Source organism: Carcharodon carcharias, chromosome 2 (assembly GCF_017639515.1).
Source record: "Carcharodon carcharias isolate sCarCar2 chromosome 2, sCarCar2.pri, whole genome shotgun sequence".
In the NCBI taxonomy this organism is placed as follows: Eukaryota; Metazoa; Chordata; class Chondrichthyes; order Lamniformes; family Lamnidae; genus Carcharodon; species Carcharodon carcharias.
The window spans coordinates 165,642,726-165,662,344 of NC_054468.1; the positions used below are offsets into that span (position 1 = coordinate 165,642,726).

The 19,619-nt window shown below is 46.0% G+C and overlaps 1 long non-coding RNA gene across 1 annotated transcript in view; it reads left to right on the plus strand.

Moving 5' to 3' along the window:
* Window positions 1–2,029: 2,029 nt before the first annotated feature.
* Window positions 2,030–19,619, plus strand: part of LOC121289583 — a 52,416-nt gene continuing 34,826 nt past the window's right edge. Inside the window, exon 1 of the long non-coding RNA XR_005945611.1 lies at window positions 2,030–2,183. This is a non-coding gene — a long non-coding RNA (uncharacterized LOC121289583). The remainder of the gene's footprint in view (window positions 2,184–19,619) is intronic.

Below are 19,619 nucleotides of genomic sequence, written 5' to 3' on the forward strand. Positions count from 1 at the left end.
GCTTGGATCAGACTGTGTTAAACTTCTTCCTGCCCAACTCACCCTTCCTACTGCTGACCCTCTGAACTCTGCCAATGGATTAGCTTTGGCTGCTCCTCTCTGCATCTCCCTCTAGAATATCCATTTACTTGTGAACAAGGCCCATGCCACCCATGATCTTATTGTCGATGATTTCATCAATATCATGATCTTGACAGAAACCTGGTGAAGGCATGATGACTGATTCCCCCCGACCTGAAGCCTCTCTCTCTGACTATACCTTCCTTTTGGGGGGGTGCGGGGCAGGGTAGGGGGAGAGCCTTTGCAAGACCATCACAGTGTGCTGTGGTACTTATTACTAGCTTGGTCTGTCTCTTTACTCCTCTGGCACACTCTCATCCTTTGAGCATTTCATCTAGTCCACTGCCTCATCACTCACTTAAAATCTTTGTTCTCTACTGTATACCCAAGTACCACAAACATTTTCTCACTGAGACATCTTCACTGCTTTCCTCCCTGAGCCAAGGTGATTTCACCTTCTATCTCAATTTTTCATGTTCTCTCTCTCTCTTTCTCTGAGTTCACTCTGCTCATATCCTTCGTTAATCTCACCCTCCAGATAAACTTCCTGTAACGACCTGACGTACCGGACTGGTTTCTACTTGAAACAGATAACTTTATTACAGAGAGATTTTCAGAAGCTACGTGCTTGAACCAGGTCCTCGACTAGAAAGCCATGCCCCCACCCCCCTGCCCCGACCCCAACCTGGATTACCCACGCTTAGGGCTCATTGGTCAGAATCTCCAGGAACAATCACCTGATCCCTGATAGGCAGTAGGAAAGGCTACATCTTCAATTACTAAATTTCATCTCCCTTTAAGTTTTTACACTTCATATTTACAGAGAACATTTGAATTACCCACAACATATACATATATACAAGTCAGGTGATTAAAGATTAAGGGCTGAATTCTCCTGTCTGGGAGGGTTGTGTGGGGGCGGGTGGGAGCGAGCGCAAACCCGATCGGTGCCCCCGATTGGGTGCATGCCGCCATTTTACGTCGGTGGGCCAATTAAGGCCCGCCCAGCATTACGCTCGCCCAGAAGCGCTGAGTCACATGAGCTGGGAAATGTCAAGGAACATTAATTTAAAAATTTATTTAATTTATAAACACTTTATGAAACCTCATCCCACCTGTGGATGAGGTTCCATGAAAAATGTGAAGGCCGCCTGGGCTCTTTGCCTGCCCACCAACCCTAAGGTTGGACAGGCAGCTCATTTAATTGGTTTAATTAGTTTTAAACAGGCCTTAATAGGCCTTTGACAATTCAGCGAGCGCGCAGCTGACTCGAGTGCGTGCCCACTGAACTTAAAATCGAAATGACGCGTGGTGACATCGGGGCGCACCCCCGACATCACCGTGCATCATTTTATGCATCGGCAAGTGGGCCCCTACCCGGCTTGCTGACCTGGGAAAATTCTCCTCTAAGTCTCCAAGGTGCTTTCTTTTTTAGGTTAGACCAGCGTAGCTTTACCAATTGAGGTTCTCCCACTGGATCAGGAACTGCAGCATCAGGTAACCATTAGAAAGTGGCAGTTCAGGGTATGGCATCTCTACAGAGATATCGGTTATGTCTATTCTAGGTCAATCTGTCACCTCAGGGATTAATGGTTCGATGTTAATCACAGGCAGAATAACTAGGTTGGTGGAAAGTCTCTCGATTCCTAAGATGATCCACATGTTTTCCACTTCTACCTGGAAGGACAAGGGATAAGTTCCTGAGACAATTGTATCAAGAACTCAACAAGGTCCAATTCCAAAATTCCACACAAAAACTGTGTCTCCTACAGTAAATCTTCGAGATTTGCTATGAATTTCGTGATTCAATTTTGGATTACTGTAGTCACTGTAGCTTTAAAGACGTAGTAACTGTCACTTTAAGGAATGTAGTGACTGTAGCTTTAAGTCTCATTGTACTGTGTGGTATCACGTGACAGTGTGAACAAATCAGCCTGCAGGGCAGAGAACCTTAAGGGTGGAGTTGGTGTCGAGTTGTAGATCTTGATGGAAACATGTAACTGCTGCTGAAGCTCTGTAAAAAAAAAGTTCAATTTTTTAATGAGAAACCTGTCTGGAAAGTCAAGTGTATAACAACTGGCAATGAGGATAATTTATTCCGGCACTTCCCGCGCCCAGTGAATGTGAGTATTTTGTTTTAAACAGAAGAAAGGGAAAATATACTCACCAGGTATGCCACTTTTTGGCAGGATAGGCCACTTCGACTCATCCACAGAGGATTGGAGTCAATATATAGAACGCCTCAGTTTCTTTTTCCAAGCAAGAGAAATAACAGTGGAGGAAAAAAGGAAAGCAATTCTCCTAAGCATCTGTGGAAGTAAAATTTATAATTTAATCTGTAGTTTGAAGGCCCCGAATGTTCCCGATTTGAAGGCCTTCAGCAAATTGGTAGATCTTGTAGAAGGTCATTTTCAACCCAAACCCTCTGTAAATATGCAGAGGTTCAAATTTAATTCAAGAGTAAGACTCCCAGGGGAGACCATAGCAACATATGTAGTGAAGTTGAAACAGCTAACTGAATATTGTGACTTCGGGGAGACCCTAAATGATATGTTATGGGATCGTTTGGTCTGCGGTGTGCATGATGATGCCATTCAACAATGACTATTAGCTTAAATAAATATCGATGTTAAAAGAGCATTGGAAATAGCGCTTGTGATGGAAAGTGCCAAGCGGGATTTGAAGGCCTTACATGGTGTACAAAATGGTGGTATCTTCCAGTTGGGGCGGGAACAGACTGCTGGATGTGCGAAAACCAGGGAGTCATTGCAAGGCGGAAGATAGTCCCTGCTACCCGAAAATTTACAAAATATACAGGAAACAGCTCAGCAGCAAATCTGAAAATGAATTGTTACTGATGTAAAAGTAATTGTATCCCTGAAACTTGCCGTTTTAAAGAGGTGGAATGTCATTATTGTTGTGAAAGAGGTCACATACTGAAGCAATGTAATGCAAGATTGAGACAGACTCCCAGGCAGCAAATTAAACCGATTGAAGTACATAATATGGAAGAACCACTAATTCCAATGTTTATTCTTTATTTAATGTGAAAGTAGGGAAAAACAGAGCCAATCATTGTTACTCTGCATGTCAATGGAAAACCTTTAAGGGAGCGGATACCGATGCATCAACCATTGTAGTGGGGGAACACACATTCAAATATGTAAACAAGGGTATGCAACAATTGAATATGGAGTAGACTTCAACCAAATTGAAAACGTATACTAGTGAAGACATACAAGTGAAAGGTATTACCACTGTACACTGTTTATTACCAGCACCAGACAGCACAGTTCCCTGTGATTGTAGTGGAAGGTGAATGACCAAGCCTTCTAGGTCATGATTGGTTAAAAGAAATTAAACTAAATTGTTCTGAAATTTCCCAGCTGAGAGCTGGAGTACTGCCAGAGCTGCTAAAGAAATATGACAATGTCTTTTGAGAGGAACTAAGGAAAATCAAGGGCCTGCTGGATTGGATCTATGTTGACTCTGAAGCAACTCATTTTTTTAAAGCCAGGCCTGTGCCTTATGCCCTGAGGGAGAAGTTGGCACCAAATTAAACTGTTTAGAGAAGCTGGATATTGTTCAGCTGATTCAATTTTTGGAATAGGCAGTACCCATAGTTCCTGTCTTGAAACTGGATGATTTCTGTGGGGATCACATAGTAACAGTAATAAGGCTGCCAAATCGGACAAGTACCCTATCCCCAGGATTGATGATGATCTGTATGCCAAATTAGCAGGACAGAGAACTTACACTAAATTAGATATGAGTCACGCATATCAGCAGCTGGAACTGTATGATACATCCAGAGGATTTGTAGCCATACACACACAAAGGGTTGTATCAATACACGTGTCTGCCTTTCAGTATTTCTTTGGCCTGCATGATTTTCCAGAGGATGATGGAGAGCTTTCTATAAGGACTACCTCGAGATGTGGTCCACCAGGATGATGTCCTAATAACTGGGTTCACAGAAGTGGAACACTTGGCTAACTTGGAAGGAGTCTTAAAATGATTCTTGGAAGCAGGGGTGCACTTGAAAAAGGAAAAATGTACCTTTAGGCAAGTGAAATTGTTTACCTGGGCCACTGGACGGATGCCCAAGGGTTAGACCCGATAGAAGAAAAAGTTAAAGCTATTAAGGAAGCACCTTCACCTACAAATGTCTCAGAGCTCAAGTTATTCTTGGGTATGGTAAATTTTTATGGCCAATTCCTACCCAATTTAGCAACGGTCCTAACCCATCTGCACTCATTATTAAAGAAAAACCAACATTGGTCTTGGAAGTCACCTCAAGAAGAAACCTTCACAAAAGTTAGCCAGCACTTGCACTCTTTGAACTTATTAGTACACTAGGACCTGACAAAAGAATTGGTGCTAACTTGTGACACCTCCCCTTTAAGGAATGTAGTAACTGTAGCTTCAAGGAATGTAGTTACTGTAGCTTTAAGACTTATTCTACTGTTCAATATCACATGCCAGTGTGAGTGAATCAGCCCTAAGCACGGGGAACCTTAAGAGTGGAGCTGGTGTCTAGTTGAAGTGCTTAATGGAAGCATGTAATTGCTGCTAAAGCCCTGTAAATAAAGTTTAATGTTTCTTATGAGAAACTTGTCTGGAAAGTCAAGTCTGTAACAATTACCCTGATTCTTCTCTACCTTCCCCTCTAAGTTTGGAAACACCAGTCTTAACCTTATACATAGGCGGCATGTCATCAATAATTCAGACGGCGGTGAACCAATGGTTGAATGATGCACTATACAATAATTGAGAAGAAGGTGGGAAAGTCGAGTTTTTAGAGTACCTTCGGATAACCTCGTCATTCCTGATTTGAAAGTTTGCACATCTCTTTCAGCTAACCCATTTGTTGAAGGGTGATATGGTGCTGTTTTAATATGTCTGATTCCACTTAAACTCATGAATTTTTGAAACTCTGTACTGGTAAAGATAGTACCATTATCTGAAACAATGCCTTCTGGTAGGTCATGTATATTAAAACATTGACACAGCTTTTCAATAGTTGCACTCGTTGTTAGTGATCTGACTTCATACACATCCATACATTTAGGATGCACATCTATGATCAATAAAAACATGGTACTGAAGAATGGTCCTACATAATCAATGTGTAGTCTAACCCAGGGTCGACCAGGCCACTCCCGCAGATGCAGTGGAGCTGAAACAGGAAACTTCTGTTGTTGCTGACACTGGAGACTGTGCTTGACCATGCTTTCAAATGTCACTGCCTATGTCTGGCTACCAGACATTGCTTCGCGCAAGCATCTTCATCTTCCATGTGCCTGGATGTGCACTGTGAAGCTCTGTCAAGAGTGGTTCTCTTCCTTGCGAAGGAGCGATGACTCTTGATCCCCACAACAAGATTCCATCTTGAGAACTTAACTCTGTTTTTCGGGCATGGAATGGTCTCATTTTTTCAGATAAATGCAAATTTGACCAGCGTTGCAATACAAGGACTTGGACTTTTGACAAAATTGGATCTCTGTTCATAAAATTCCTAATTTGCTTCGTGCACACAGGCAAAGAATCCAAGAAATTCAGTACAAGCACCACTCTTTGTGGCACTGGAGCATGTACAATGCTATCTGATAATGAGAGATGACTGAGTGCGTCCGCATTTGCAATATGATAGCCAGGATGGTGCATAAAGCTATACTCATACACAGTTAGTATCAAAACCCAACATTGAATTCTTGCTGAGGCTATTGGCCGAAAGGCTTTATTCTCACTGAATAAACCCATTAATGGTTTATCGTCCGACACTATGGTGAAATGTTGTTTATGAAGGTACTGGTGGAATTTCTTCACTCCGAATATCATTGATAAACCTTCCTTTTCTAATTGTGAATAACCCTTCTTGGCTACAGAGAGATAGGCATAAGGCCTTTCAGATCTGATCCTGTCTTTTCTTCTTCTGTTTGTCACAGAGTTTTGTCTTGTTCTTTATTTTGATTTCACAATCGGTCAAATATCTCTCTGGTGAAATCTTAACTTGGTTCAGTTTGGTAGTTGAGCTACCCATGGCTTCATTATTCACTCACATCTTGGAAAGTTCCAATGCCTCTTTTGTTTCATTCAGCTGATTCTTCAGTTCTTCAGCCTCTTTCTTGTGTCCCTTGGCTTCTTCCTGGAACATTGAACATTGTTGAGTCTTCTCTGCCAACTGTTTCTTCAGTTTGTCCAGAGTGGCACTAAATTCATTTTGTTTCTCTTTAGGGGCAGAATTTTACACCTTGCAGGCAGGTGGGCACACGCCCGACCCGATTGGGTGTAAAATAGCACAAGAAGACGCAGGGCGAGCATCCTGACGTCATCCCACTTGCGTGCAATCTTCAGGTTGGTGGGCACGCTCATGTGTTGGAGCTGCGCCCCCTGTCAATTAAAAGGCCACTTAAGGCCATTAAAAACCCTATTGATCCAGATCTTACGTTGCCTGTGCAATTTTGCGCTCATTGCATGGGCAGGCGGGCAGCCCACATTTGCAAAACCTCATCATCCAAGGGCGGGATAAAAAGGGCCAGCAGTGTTGCCATTGTGAGTAGTGAGGAGTTTAGAAGATAGGTTGCTGCTGGTTGCTTATTTCAACTTGACTGCTTCATCTCTGTCCTAAGCTTTATTCTTATCTTAGCATTTCCAGGCTTCATTTCAGGATTCATTATTGTGTCCACGGCCCCTGGAGGATTTTGACCACGTGAACCCTTCCAGGTATTTGACAGCCTTTTGTAAGCCTGGTAAGCCTGGGGATTGTGGCCTCCACTGGAGGCACCTCCTCTGAGGAGGAAGAGAGGGGCAGAACAGAGGGGAGTCCAGGTGTCCGAATGCAGCTTCCAGGGGATGGACCTGTGGGCGGAGAGGTGCAGGCACAAGGGGGGCAGGGCCAGTAGGAAGTCCAAGGTGGAAGGGGCTGCAGAAGACGCCACTATCCTGCTGCCAGTGTTTACAGGCAGCTACCTCAATATGTCCAAGGTGCAATGCTGAAGGAGGCGCTACCTCTCCATGGAGACTGTGACCTCCATTTGTCATATGATTGGGCCTGAGATCAGCTCTGACTGTGCAAGTGGAAACTCCATGCCAGTGGCTCTGAAGGTCACAGTGGCCCTCAACTTCAATGCCTCTGGATCTTTCCATGGGTCTGTGTGGGATCTTTGTGGAGTGTCCTAATCAGCTGTCCACAGTTGTGTCAAGCTGGTGACAGAATCGCTGTTCGGGTGGGTACTGATCTTTATTCTTTACCGTGCGGATGAGGCCAGCCAAGCTGTGTGAGCCAGAGTCTTTACAGCGATTGCTGGATCCTCCCACATCCAGGGTGCAATCGACTGCACACATGTGGCCATCAAGGCGCCAGCAGATCAGTCGGGTGCCTTCGTCAACAGGAGGGGATTCCACTCGCTAAATGTCCAGATAATGTGTGACTACAGGTCTGTGCAAAGTACTGGCAGCTCCCATGATGCTTTTATCCTGAGAGACTCCAAAGTGCCGGGGGTCTTCAGTGCCCTGGCCCGACTGGCTGGCTGCTGGGTGACAAGGGCTACCTGTTAAAAAGGTGGCTTATGATGCCTCTCTGCCACCCAAGAACAGAGGCAGAGCAGCATTATAACAGGTGTCATGCCTCCACATGGTCGCTGAAAGAAAGGACCTTAGATATTCTGAAGATGTGTTCCTGATGCCTAGACTGTTCAGGGTTCCGTGCTGCACTCTCCACAATCTGGCACTGGCAAGGGGGGGACTCACTGGAGGAAGAGGATCTTGACGCAGGTCCACAGATCACGGAGGATAAATTCAGTCGTGAATCAGAACAGGAGCACGGTGAGGAGAATTTTGAGGGTGTGGAGGCAGACCTCTGTCTCCTTCAGGGAGGCAGGGACACCAAGAGCTCCTTGATCCAATGCTCCTTCAGTTAGGCTACCAAAGATCTGCTTCCACCTCATGCCAGGGCTGCTGCCTCCATCCTGGGTGTCTGAAATGACCCTTTCATTTGAACTCAAAGTCCACTCAGTGCCTGTGCAATAAGGTTTAGAGCCACTCATGTCCAGCATTACATACTGGTGTACCCTGTACTAAAAAAAAAGGTGAAGCATACTCAGGCCATTACAACAAAAACAAAATTTATGTAATTTTCACAATCAGAACAAAGTAATATTTCCATCTCTGGTGTTCATTTCTACACCAGTAAACATAAACAAAACATTAAAGAACAGAAGGTGACCTGTGACCAGTCCCTCTTGTGCTCATGGTGGTTTAAACCTACATTTATGAGTGCTGCGTCTTGGCACAACTCCGCCCCACACCCCCCTTGCTGGCAGTGGCATTGGAGGCAGCCTGCTGACTCTGCTGTCTTGTTAGCCTTGATCTCCTTGGCAGGTGTCCTCTGGCCAGTGGAACCTGTGCTGGCCCCAACTGGGAGGGAGTGGCCAGTTCCATGGCTGGCATCTCCCCAGCCATCGCTGGCTCATTAGATACCACACTCACTGGCATAGGGGTGGAGGAGCTGCTGCCATCATCCAGGGTGCCTGAGAGGAGCCCACAGAGATGACAAGCAGCTCATGGGCCAACGTGAGGTTGCTCTGGACCTCCCTGCTCACCATTGATGGACAGGCATTTAGCTGGGATACTGGGTGCCACATCCATCTCCCACACTGGCACTGACTACCTGAGGTCTTTCAGGGACGAGCACAATCCCAGGAACCCCTGATTCTGTCCCTGGAGCTGCCTCCCATGAGAGTCACCACTCTCTCAATGGAGGAGGCAGTGTACTCGGTCATGAGGGTCAACTGCTTAGGTTCCACATGAACTCCTCCACAATAGAGACCATGGCATACATACCCTCATTGATCTCCGGTAGACCCTCCTGCACATCCCGCTGAACATCCAGCATCTGCTGCCTAACGGACAACTCCAGAGGCTCATCATCTGCCTTCGACTCAGCATCGTCCTGGTCTCCAGCAGTCCTCGACTGCTGGTGCTCTGGGTACTCTTTGTCTCCGCCTCTTCCTCGGAGTGTGATGTGCCCTCACTGCTGTGCTCCGATATTCTAGCCGAAGATCTAATGCCCACCAAGGTGCTGGTATCCGCGCTGGTGCCTTGTTCAGAGACCGGGTGTGATGCAGGTGCATCTGAAGCCTGGCCATCCTCTGGCATCAGGGGTGGCTCTTTGGGGTCCTGCGACAAGTAACTGCCGGTGAATCTAAGGGAGAACAATGACATGTCATTAGTTTAAGTCATCACACTGTCACTGTGCATGCCAGGCGTCCTGGTGAGACAATGGAGATCTGCATCATGGTGCCATCATCTTTCAATGACCAATGGGGAATCCAGTTTTGAGGCTCCCATTAATGATGAGACTACACAAGAATGTTTGAACAATTGGAAACTCTCACCTCCGTGCACTGCTTCCTACCTTCGTCTGGCACCCCAGACTCTCTGCAGCCGGTTGACTGAGGTGCATGTCGCCTCTCCAGCTCCAAGGTGTCCTGCTCAAATCTCGTCAAGATTAGGAAGTTTGGGGGGCCTCCACCTGTCCGTGACCTCTCAATTTGGTTATCGCTCATCTTCTCCTGAAAGGACAGAGGAGCATTGATTAGTCCATACCCTACCTGCAGCGCCATTGCAGCCTGGCCAACCCCAGCTGAGGAACACCTTGCAGGGCACATCTGAGTAATGGCCCTTGAGCAGCAAGGCACTTAGTCCAATCAGCCAGGGCTCACCCCCTTGGCCAGCTCTGGCATCATTGCCAGTTGATACTCAGACTCTAACACTTCCGATCACCACGGGGAGCAGCCAGCCCTTAACACTTCACCACACTGATCCATGCTAATATGGTACTCACCCTTCCCGAGTGCAGCAGGTCATTGAACCTTTTGCAGCGCTGTACCCATTTGTGCCACACAACGTTGTGGCTGCTGACCTCGACTGCCCCCTCCTCCCAACTTTTTTTGTCAGGTGCGGTGGCCTCCTCCTTCCACCTCTGGGGATGAGGGTGTCCCTCCTGGCAGTCAGCTCCTTCAGGAGGACCACAAGGCATTCATCTGAAAACCGGGCAGCTGAGTGCCCATCTGACCTGCCCTACCATCTGGCATCTCCAGCCTCAGTTGAGGCCATAGCTTTGGTCTCCAGAACGCAGAAGATATGTTCTTCCCTGGCAGCCTTCAAGGAGCTGCCTGTGCCATTTTTAAACCACCCGCTCGGTTGCCATTGGACCCGGTGCCCAACAGGCCCCCTCCCGGCCCTGCCCGACCATTGGGAAAAAGCTTTTCATCTAGGCGGGCCTTAATTGGCCCATCAATGTTAAATCGCTGTCATGGACTGGTCTTGGGTGGGGGCCTGTTTCCTGACTGGTCCGGGGCTTGCTGATTGCGTGCACCCGCCAAGGGTAAAATTCAGGCCTATGATTTTCCAGAGGAATCAATTCTGACCTGAGGGATCCTGCATCATGTGAAGGTCCTTCAATTCTCCTAACTCACCCTGAACTGCATTGTCATATTCCCTTAACGGTTCAGGAACTCCTGTTCTCATGTGAAATATTTCAGACCAATTGAGCTTAATTTTTTGTAGCCAGTCTTGGCCCACAAGACTCGGTCCTTCACCTGTGCCTGGAAGCTGGGCTGTCTGTTGCCTATAGGACACAGTTACTGTGGCGATGCCCTTTACCTGTATGGATTCTCCAGTATATGTCTTCAATTGAGCCATTGTTTGTTCAAGATTCAGTGGCAGGGAACCTTTATTTAGGTATTTAAACGTGTGCTCTCCCACCACTTTGGTTGAGACTCCCAGATCTACCTCCATTATTAGTGGCTTCCCATACACTTGGATTATGACGGTTATAGGTTCAGTTTTTACTGCTGTGACATTGTACAGGGAATAGATGTTGGTATCGGCAGCTTCAGGTTCTGTTATATCATTAAATTCAATCCTGTTGGTCTGCTGCCTTATGAGCTGTTTTGATTCTGCCCTGCATTGCTTTATTATGTGACCTTTCTTAAGGCAATAATGGTATTCTGCCTCCAAGGCACCCTACATACTGGCTCCAGTCTTCCAAATTCACGTCATAGGGATCGATTTTTAAAAAAATTCTTTCATGGGATGTGGGCTTCACTGGCTGGGTCAGCATTTATTGTCCATCCCTAATTGCCCTTAAGAAGGTGGTGGTGAGCTGCCTTCTTGAACTGCTGCAGTCCATGTAGTGTAGGTACACCCACAGTGCTGTTAGGAAGGGAGTTCCATCATTTTGACTCAGCAACAGTGAGGGAACGGCGATATATTTCCAAGTCAGGATGATGAGTGACTTGGAGGGGAACTTCCAGGTGGTGGTGTTCCCATCTATCTGCTGCCCTTGTCCTTCTAAATGGTACTGGTTGTGGATTTGGAAGGTGCTGTCGAAGGAGCCTTGGTTAATTCCTGCAGGAGTTCCTCAGGGTAGTGGGAATGTTCACTGATGATTGCACAATGTTCAGCACTATGCACGTCTGCTCAGATACTGAAGCAGTCCATGTCCAAGTGCAGCAAGACCTGGACAATGTCAGTTCTGCTGAAGAGTGACATGACTGGTGAGTATATTTTTCTTTTTTCTTAAGATCTGATATACTCACATTCGCAAGGCGAGGTGCAGCATTGGAGCTATTTTACCCTCGTTGCCAAATGCAATGACTTTACATACTGGACAGGTTTCTGTTTGAAACAGGTAACTTTATTACAGACAGATTTTCAGAAGCAACATGCTTGAACCAGGCCCTTGACTAGAAAGCCACGCCCCCAGATTACCTGCGGCCCGTGCTTAGTCTCCAAGACCCATGCAGTTGGAGTCTCCAAAAACAATCACGTGACCTCTGATAGGCAATAGGAAAGGCTATACCTTCAATTACTGCTCCCCCAACCCATATTGACAGCTACCCTCTTGACCATGCCATCTCATGTGGCCTCACTACTCCCTTCATGCCAATCACAGATGAGGCCATTCCTGGTCCCGTCCTGAATCAATCTTCACCCACATCCCCCTTTCCCTAGCCAACCCTAAATGTAGCTGCGTCCGTCCCTGAAAACGCTCTCTCCCAATTCACTTGCAGCTTCACTTTCAAAATCCCACTTTCCAACCTTTGGCCATCCTCTTTTGATGAAAGGCAGGCACCTCAGAGACTTCTCCTGGCAGAGCTGGAGATAGGAGAAGTGCTCCCTGAAGATCTTTCTATTGAGAACCCTGCTCCCCTTTGTCCCTCTGCTCACCACCTCCCCTCTCTGCTGCCAGTGCTTCAGGTGCAAATCATGCTGTAATCCAAGATAAGTACAGCTCTCATTACTAAAGCAGACTTTCTCCTTCGAGGCCAACGAACTTCCCTGACCTCCTTGTCAAGATCCAGTATCATTCCCTTGTAAGTCCAAAAAGTTTGCAAACCTCCTCCTATAACACACAATGCAGTATTTCCAAAATCTGCAGCAGCAAAAGAAGGTTGAAAGCACCTCAACTGGAAATTGGATTGTTAACTCTTTAAATAGCACTAGTTGAGCGTGGGAAGTCCCTTGTACAGCTGAGCACATATTGAGCTGTTGGTAATTAAGACAAGGCATTAACCAGACCTGCATGATAGTAGATTATGCACCAAATTAGTGTTAGTGGCTGTTAATCATCATGATCCACCCACTCTGCATGTTTTCAGTGCCTGCATAGCACATCTGTGCCAACACCCTATTAGTCAGTACACACAGCACGGGCCACTCTGGAGATGGCCAGAAGTGTTCTGGCCGCCAAGTTTTGAGTTCAGGGTTTCTGTAGCACGAAACCCAATTTCACAGCTATTAGATAGTAAATGGTAAAGAAAAAGTTAATTCAGAATATTGTTCTAAATTAAATGGTGGAACCAGGACAAGGAGATACAGCTTCAAATTAGTAAAAGATAACTTTAGAATTGATATCAGGATAGTTCTTTATGTAGGTAGTGCTCAACATTTAGAGCAAAGTGCTGGCATACTAAGGGAAACTTACTGCCTGTCTGAGCCCTGAGGTTCTTAATTTCATTGCTTAAATCAGCAGTTAATTTGATGCATTTGTTGTAAAAATGTCACAGAACCTTTTAGGCCAAAGTGACACATCCCTCATAGTTCCAGTTACTGCGGAATTACTTTATGCAACTAAGATTTTGGATGAAAATGCAACACTGAGCCCAATCTGAAGTACATGGAGGAATTGAGGTAAATATGAAAAAGTCTGCATTAATAATAATTTAACTTTTAAAAAAAATAAAATTTCCATATAAATCCAAATATACCATAGGCAGGAGGCCAATATATCGACCGAACACCTCATAAAGGAATATAAAGATGGATGCAAATTAGCGAATTAGGTTTAAGATCTGAAATTGATTAAAATATATATCAGCTGCCAATCTTAAGCTCCACCTCAATCTTAATCCTTTTCATTGATTCATAGGCCCCTATATTTACAGGGAATCAGGGAGGCGGTGGGGGAGTGGGATATTGATTGAGGGAAACTCATCAAAGCCAAATTTAATGGCAGGATAGCTGTAATTTTGTCCTCCCATTTGCCACCTGGCAGCTTGCCGCAATGATATGACCCGCTGCCAGGCAGGAAAGTCAGCGACCCTTGGGTATGGCCCTATAAGTGATCAGGAGAAATCAGGGTCAGTAGGGAATCATGCTGAGCTGAGGGAGGGGGCCCAAGCAACAGAACAGAGGCCTTAGGCTTCTTTGAGGTGCCTATGGAACCGCTCCTGTTTCTCTTGGCCAACAAAGAATGCTGTAAATGTATGCACCTTCTTGAGCCGGCTGCTCCTTCCTTCTTTTCACTGCCAGTAGGTTTCCTGATCCTGGAAGACATGGATGGTAATGGTTAAATTGAAATCAGGCTCCTAATTGCACTGTGGGAGACTGATTGAAATATGTTATTGAAGTGTCCTGCTTTTCTCTGATGGGACACTCAGGCTCCTTGAAACTGTAAAGACAGCTACAGGTGTGTATGTGGTATGTGCGAACACATTACCCATTTTAAAATTTTTAACCCTCTCCTGCCTGCATTATGGTAGCTAACATTGAGGCTCTCTGACAGCACAGAAGATTTCAAGAATAAAAAAAAATCACTAAACCTTTCCCCAAAAGTCCAATTTCAATCCTTCACACCCTTAAAAGATCATTTAAATCACTACCATAATTGGACTTTATCCATAACTGCATTCAACATTCTAATATATTGCACAGAAAATAGACTGGAGACAATTGCAAATTGTATATTTGATCCAAAACTGTCTGCTATTAGAGCACCAGACATTTTGTCTGTATTTTTGATCCATGCAATATTTAAAAATTCTGTACTTGAATTTAAGAAGCACTCTGATTTTCTCAATAATGCTCATTGGTGGCAAGAATTCACAGATTTAAATCTTCAGTAACCTGCCAGTTGAAACACTGAACCAAAATTACTTGAATGAGAGGGAGTGAAACCCAAGATTCCTGTGGAAAAGGGGAAGGGTGAAGAATTTGAGTGGAATCTAGATCCATTCAGTTTTCATCCAAAATGCTCCAATCTAAATTTTGATTGGATTGTGGATGAGACATATTCTTCACCTGCCCTATCCTTTATATCCATATTTGGCTTTGAAAATGTACTTGGATGCATTGCTATGCTACCCCAGGAATTTTGGGCAATATGCTGTGCTTAGGCCCAATAAAAGCCATGCCTGCTGAGAATTGCTGTGGGTCCCTTATGTGCTAACGAGAGACCCCAGTAATGTGAAAAGTGAAAGGTGATTGATCCCAGTGATCACCTTTTGACTCCTTCTTATTCATTTCAAGCTTGGAGACATTAAAATCTGGCAAATTACCTCTTCGCCTTGCTCTGCTCTACTGTTGTAGCAGGTGTTATTCTGATTTTCTAGCTCGTCAACAGGGCAGGAACCTCTGTTGTTTCTTCTCAGGTAGGGCACCCATTTTCTGAATATTAAAATGCCTTTGTTTCATGGATCTTGGGCGTTGGCCAAAGGTGTGATTTGCTGTCAGTGGGGAGCCCCATCTTGCTGCATTTCTAATAGAGGATTGGAGGATCTCAGCAATTTTAGGCCTGAATCAATATAAATGGAAAGATGTACCAGATTTCAATGATTGGTTACAGTCTTGATGAGAAACAAGGCTTATGTGGTTCATTGTAGCACATGGCTGTGGTGCCTGAAGACTAAACAGGGCTTTATGCAGAAGATAGAATTAGTCCCATTGTCACTCTTTCTGTCTTAACCTCACTGACTCAAATCTTAATCACTCACTCTATCCTCACATCACAGCTATCACACGCATTGTAAAAATTGACGGTGACAATTGGGTATTAATAAGGTAATAATGGAAGACCTTCACCTCTATGGATAGTTTATCCATTAATATTTAATTCCTTACACTTTGCACTAAGGCTCTAATGGCTTATAATGCTCTAATTATATTCTACCCAGGAAACTGTTGTTCCAACAGTAATACTTGGCTTGAGTAATATCATTCAACTGCCTGTTTAACTTGCTATATATTGGTGTTAAAATTAGACTCTGGATTCAAGGCGATGAATATGGCTATAACTAGGTATCATTATCTTTTTGAACAATAAAGCAAAGCCTGCCTTGCAAAGCTGCTCATATTTTTTTGAATTGTAGGAATGGCCTGCCTGGCAGAGCTGCCATTGTATGCTTTCACAGCCAGGGAGTTACACCTCAGAAAGCTGCCTTTGCCTACTCCAACTTCCAAAATAGGCAGTGCCTACTCCACCAGTTGGGATCATCCAAATTTACAAGGTCATCATTATCTGCACTTCTTGAATAGATATTTGAGTATTGCTGAAAAAAGAGACATGCTGTTGAAGCTTTTTATCTTGCACTCATCAGGACAGTTTTGCAAGAATACCATTAGTAAAGGGAACAATAATTTATATTGCACGAAAAGAGAGTGCTGATTGGTTGGCAAGTGGACCCTGATTGGTAGAGGCATTGCCATCGAGAATGCACCATTTTGCTAACTTTAAAAATAAATTGAGCAAGAGATGAAGCTAGCTGTTCCATATTGCTATTACGCAGTAGCAACACAAGTGATATTCGCCATTAACTCTACCCACATCTGTTCGGACAATGCAACATTCTGTAATAGGACCTTCAATATATCCCCACTTTTCCCCAACCGAGGATTTACCCCACCATGTTTAACAGGGCATTTGACTATGTTCATTCTATTTCACGCGCTTCTCCTTTCATCCCTTTCTCTCCCTCCCAGAACCATGATACGGTTCTAAAAGAGATAGCCATAGTATCACAGTATACTTACAGTGCAGCAGGAGGCCATTCAACCCATCGAGTCTTCACTGGCACTTTGAAAGAGCATTCCACCTAGTCCCACTCCCCTGCCTTATCTCCGTAACCTTCCACAGTCTCTCCTTTCAGGTAGCAATCCAATTCCCTTCTGAATATCTCAATCGAACCTGCCTCCACCAGCCTCTCATGTAGTTTGTTCCAGACTCCAACCACCCTCTGGGTGAAAATATTTTTCCTCACATCACATTTATTCCTTTTGCCAAATATTTTGAATCTGTGACCTCTCGTCCTTGATGCTCTCTTCAGTGGGAACAGTTTCTCACTATTTACCCTGTCCATACCCCTCAGGATCTTGAATACTGAATACCTCATTCCCCTGTCAGGGAAAGGAAGAGGTGGGGGCGGGGTGGTGATGGTGGTGGTGAGTGGTGAGGTTGAGGGGTGGGAGTGATGAAGGTAGGGGAATTATAGATAATGAATACAGTTGTTATGATTTTCCAAAATTCCCTAGATCCTAGAGCAGTCCTGGAACTTTGGAACTTAGGAGTGACTAATAACGAATATTGGTAGATAGCTTTGCCCCCACCTTCCACTTCATCAGCCCCCGAAGGAATCTATTTGGGATCCTGCCATTCACTCCTCCTCTGGGCAAATCCTTTGTTTATTTATTTGCCCCATTACCACTCTTTTTGCTTTTGCAGCATGAAACCATTTGTCATTTAATTTTCTTGCTTTCTGCCCAATTAATGCTTCTCCTTTGTTCTTTTTCCCTTTCTACCCCCCTCTTCAATTGCTCAAAACCTATTACATTTCTAACTTTTCCCAGCTCTGATGAATCCCAGATCAGAAACATTCACTTTGTTCCTATCTCCGCAGATGCTGCCAGACCTGCTTATAATTTTAAAGACCTCAATCAGGCCACCCCTCAACCTCCTCTTTGAAAGAGAAAAGAGACCCAGGCTGGGATTTTTGATGCCCACTGGCATCGAGCGTGTGCAGACAATATGGCGAGGTCAAAAATCGGTTTCACGACGTCATGAAATCAACTTGTGATTGTCTGCTCCGCCCGCTGATGACGGGCTGCATTATCTGCCATCAGACATTAGGAACCTCATTTAATACATCAGCATATCATTGTAAGGCCAGCCCACTGGACTCATTCCCCACCTGCTGGATCACCCGCCTATGTTGGTGGGAAAATATGTCGGTGCAGAACATGCCTTGACAACGGTGACATGCAAAAGTTGAGACATCGCCAGGGCCTTGCTCACATCGTGGACATCCATGGAGCAGAAGATGCTGGAGCCGAAGAATAACGGGATCCTGGAGGAATGTCCATGGCATGCTGGGATTCTCATGGACATGGCTGTGCTGCAAAGCAGCTCACAGAAGTTGGAAAGTCACCGTTGATGCTCACCATGGCCGATTTTCAAGGGGATGGAAGAGGAAGGTCTAGAATCGACTGGGAGAGGAAGCTGTGTCGGCTGTGTGAGGTTGGGGGGTGGGGAATGAAGGTGTCGGAGGGGGTGAGGTTAGGAGGTGGTGAATGAGGGTGTCGGGGGTGAAGTTGGGAGGGGGGAATGAAGGTGTCAGGGAGGTGAAGTTGGGAGGGGGGAGGGAGTACAGGGAGGAGGAGGTATTGGAGGAGAAGATGGCAACTGGGGAGGTAGGTGCAAGGGGGGATGCAATATGTAAGGGAAGGAGTTCAGAGGGGGGAAGGTGTGCAGAGTGGGGAAAGAGTCCAGAGGGAGGAAGGTGTGCAGAGGGAGAAAGGAGTGTGAAGAGGGGAGGGAATAAGGGTGGAGGAAGAAGTAAGGGTTGAAAAAGGAGTAAGGGTGGAGGAAAGAATAGGGAAGGGGAAAGGAGTAAAGCTGGAGGAAAAAGCAAGGTTGGAGGAAGAAGTAAGGCTGGAGGAAGGAGTTGGTGGGGGAAGGACTAAGGGTGGTGGAAGAAATAGGGCTGTGTGAGGGAGTTAGGAAAGGTTAGGGATTAAACGGAGGGGTGGGGAGTCCAAGAAGGTGGGAGGACTAAGGGTGGGGAAGGGGTTCCAGGGGGTGGGATGTCCAAGTGGACGTGCAAAGGAGGGGTCTGATGGGTCCATGACTGTCTCCTGGGGAGCTCCGAACAAGGTTCCGAAACACCTTGCCACGCACACACACTTCTTCCTGCAGAATTACTTGTTTGCCAACTGCTCCCTCTGTGATGGCAGAGGATGAGGCTGAGGGGCTCACAGGCAAAGGGGACTTGGAGGGAGAGGACAGCCTCTGAGATTTCTGAGTGGATGAGCAGGGGTGATCAGATGCTGCTCCTCCTCCCTTCGGGTGCCCGGGGACTCTGGCCTGATTCCTTGAGGGGAAGGAGTACCAGGGGTGATATCGAGGTGCCCCATTTCCCTCCGCATTGCCACTGCAGGAACTCACCCATGGCTCCCGCGACGGAGTGCAGGTCTGCACATATCTCCATGTTCTGCTGCACCAGGGTCTCCATGGAGTTCACCATCCTTCCCATGAAGACCTCCATGTGCGCACTACTTCATCAGAGGACGCACTCCTCTGACTCACGTGGCACTCTGCTGAGGGCTTTTAACAGCTCTTGTGATGCTCCCATGCCTTCTGCTGACTCTCCAGGATGAGTTGGAAGGCCAAATCCAGAGGCTCTTCATCTGATTCAGACCTCACAGGTGCCTGATCCCCAACAGTCATCCGAGTGCTGGAGAGCTCGCACGAGCCTGTCTCCTGCTGCTGTGGATATGTGTTTATGCGGTGACCACCAAATTGTGAACTCGAGCCTGATCTAGATCCCACCGAGTGTCTCTGCGCTGGTGCAGGGTTTGGGTAATCACTGTGATGGGTCTTCCAGGCTGCTTATTTCTAGCTCTTTAATGGAGGAGGTGTCCTCATGGCTGGAGGTGAGAACACGGATGGAGCTGAGGGACTGGCTGGCTGAGGGTGTTGGTCGCTTGGCAGAGCTCCCTGTGAACCAAAGTAGAGATAATTAGTGCATGGCAGCAGAGTCAAAAGCAGGAGAGAGAGCACTCACATTTGCTTTGAGAGAGGGATGATGTGATACAGGATCCTCATGTGGGTATTTACTGCTGACCTCATCATCACCGTAGGCATGGCCCATATCTTCACCAGTCAGTGCTATGGCATGCTCCTCAAAGTGGGTGGAATGTGGGCCACTCAACCCTCAGCCTGGGACTTCTTCCTCTTCCTGCTGAATCTGGGCAGGCTTCTCTTGCATGAAAATAGATGG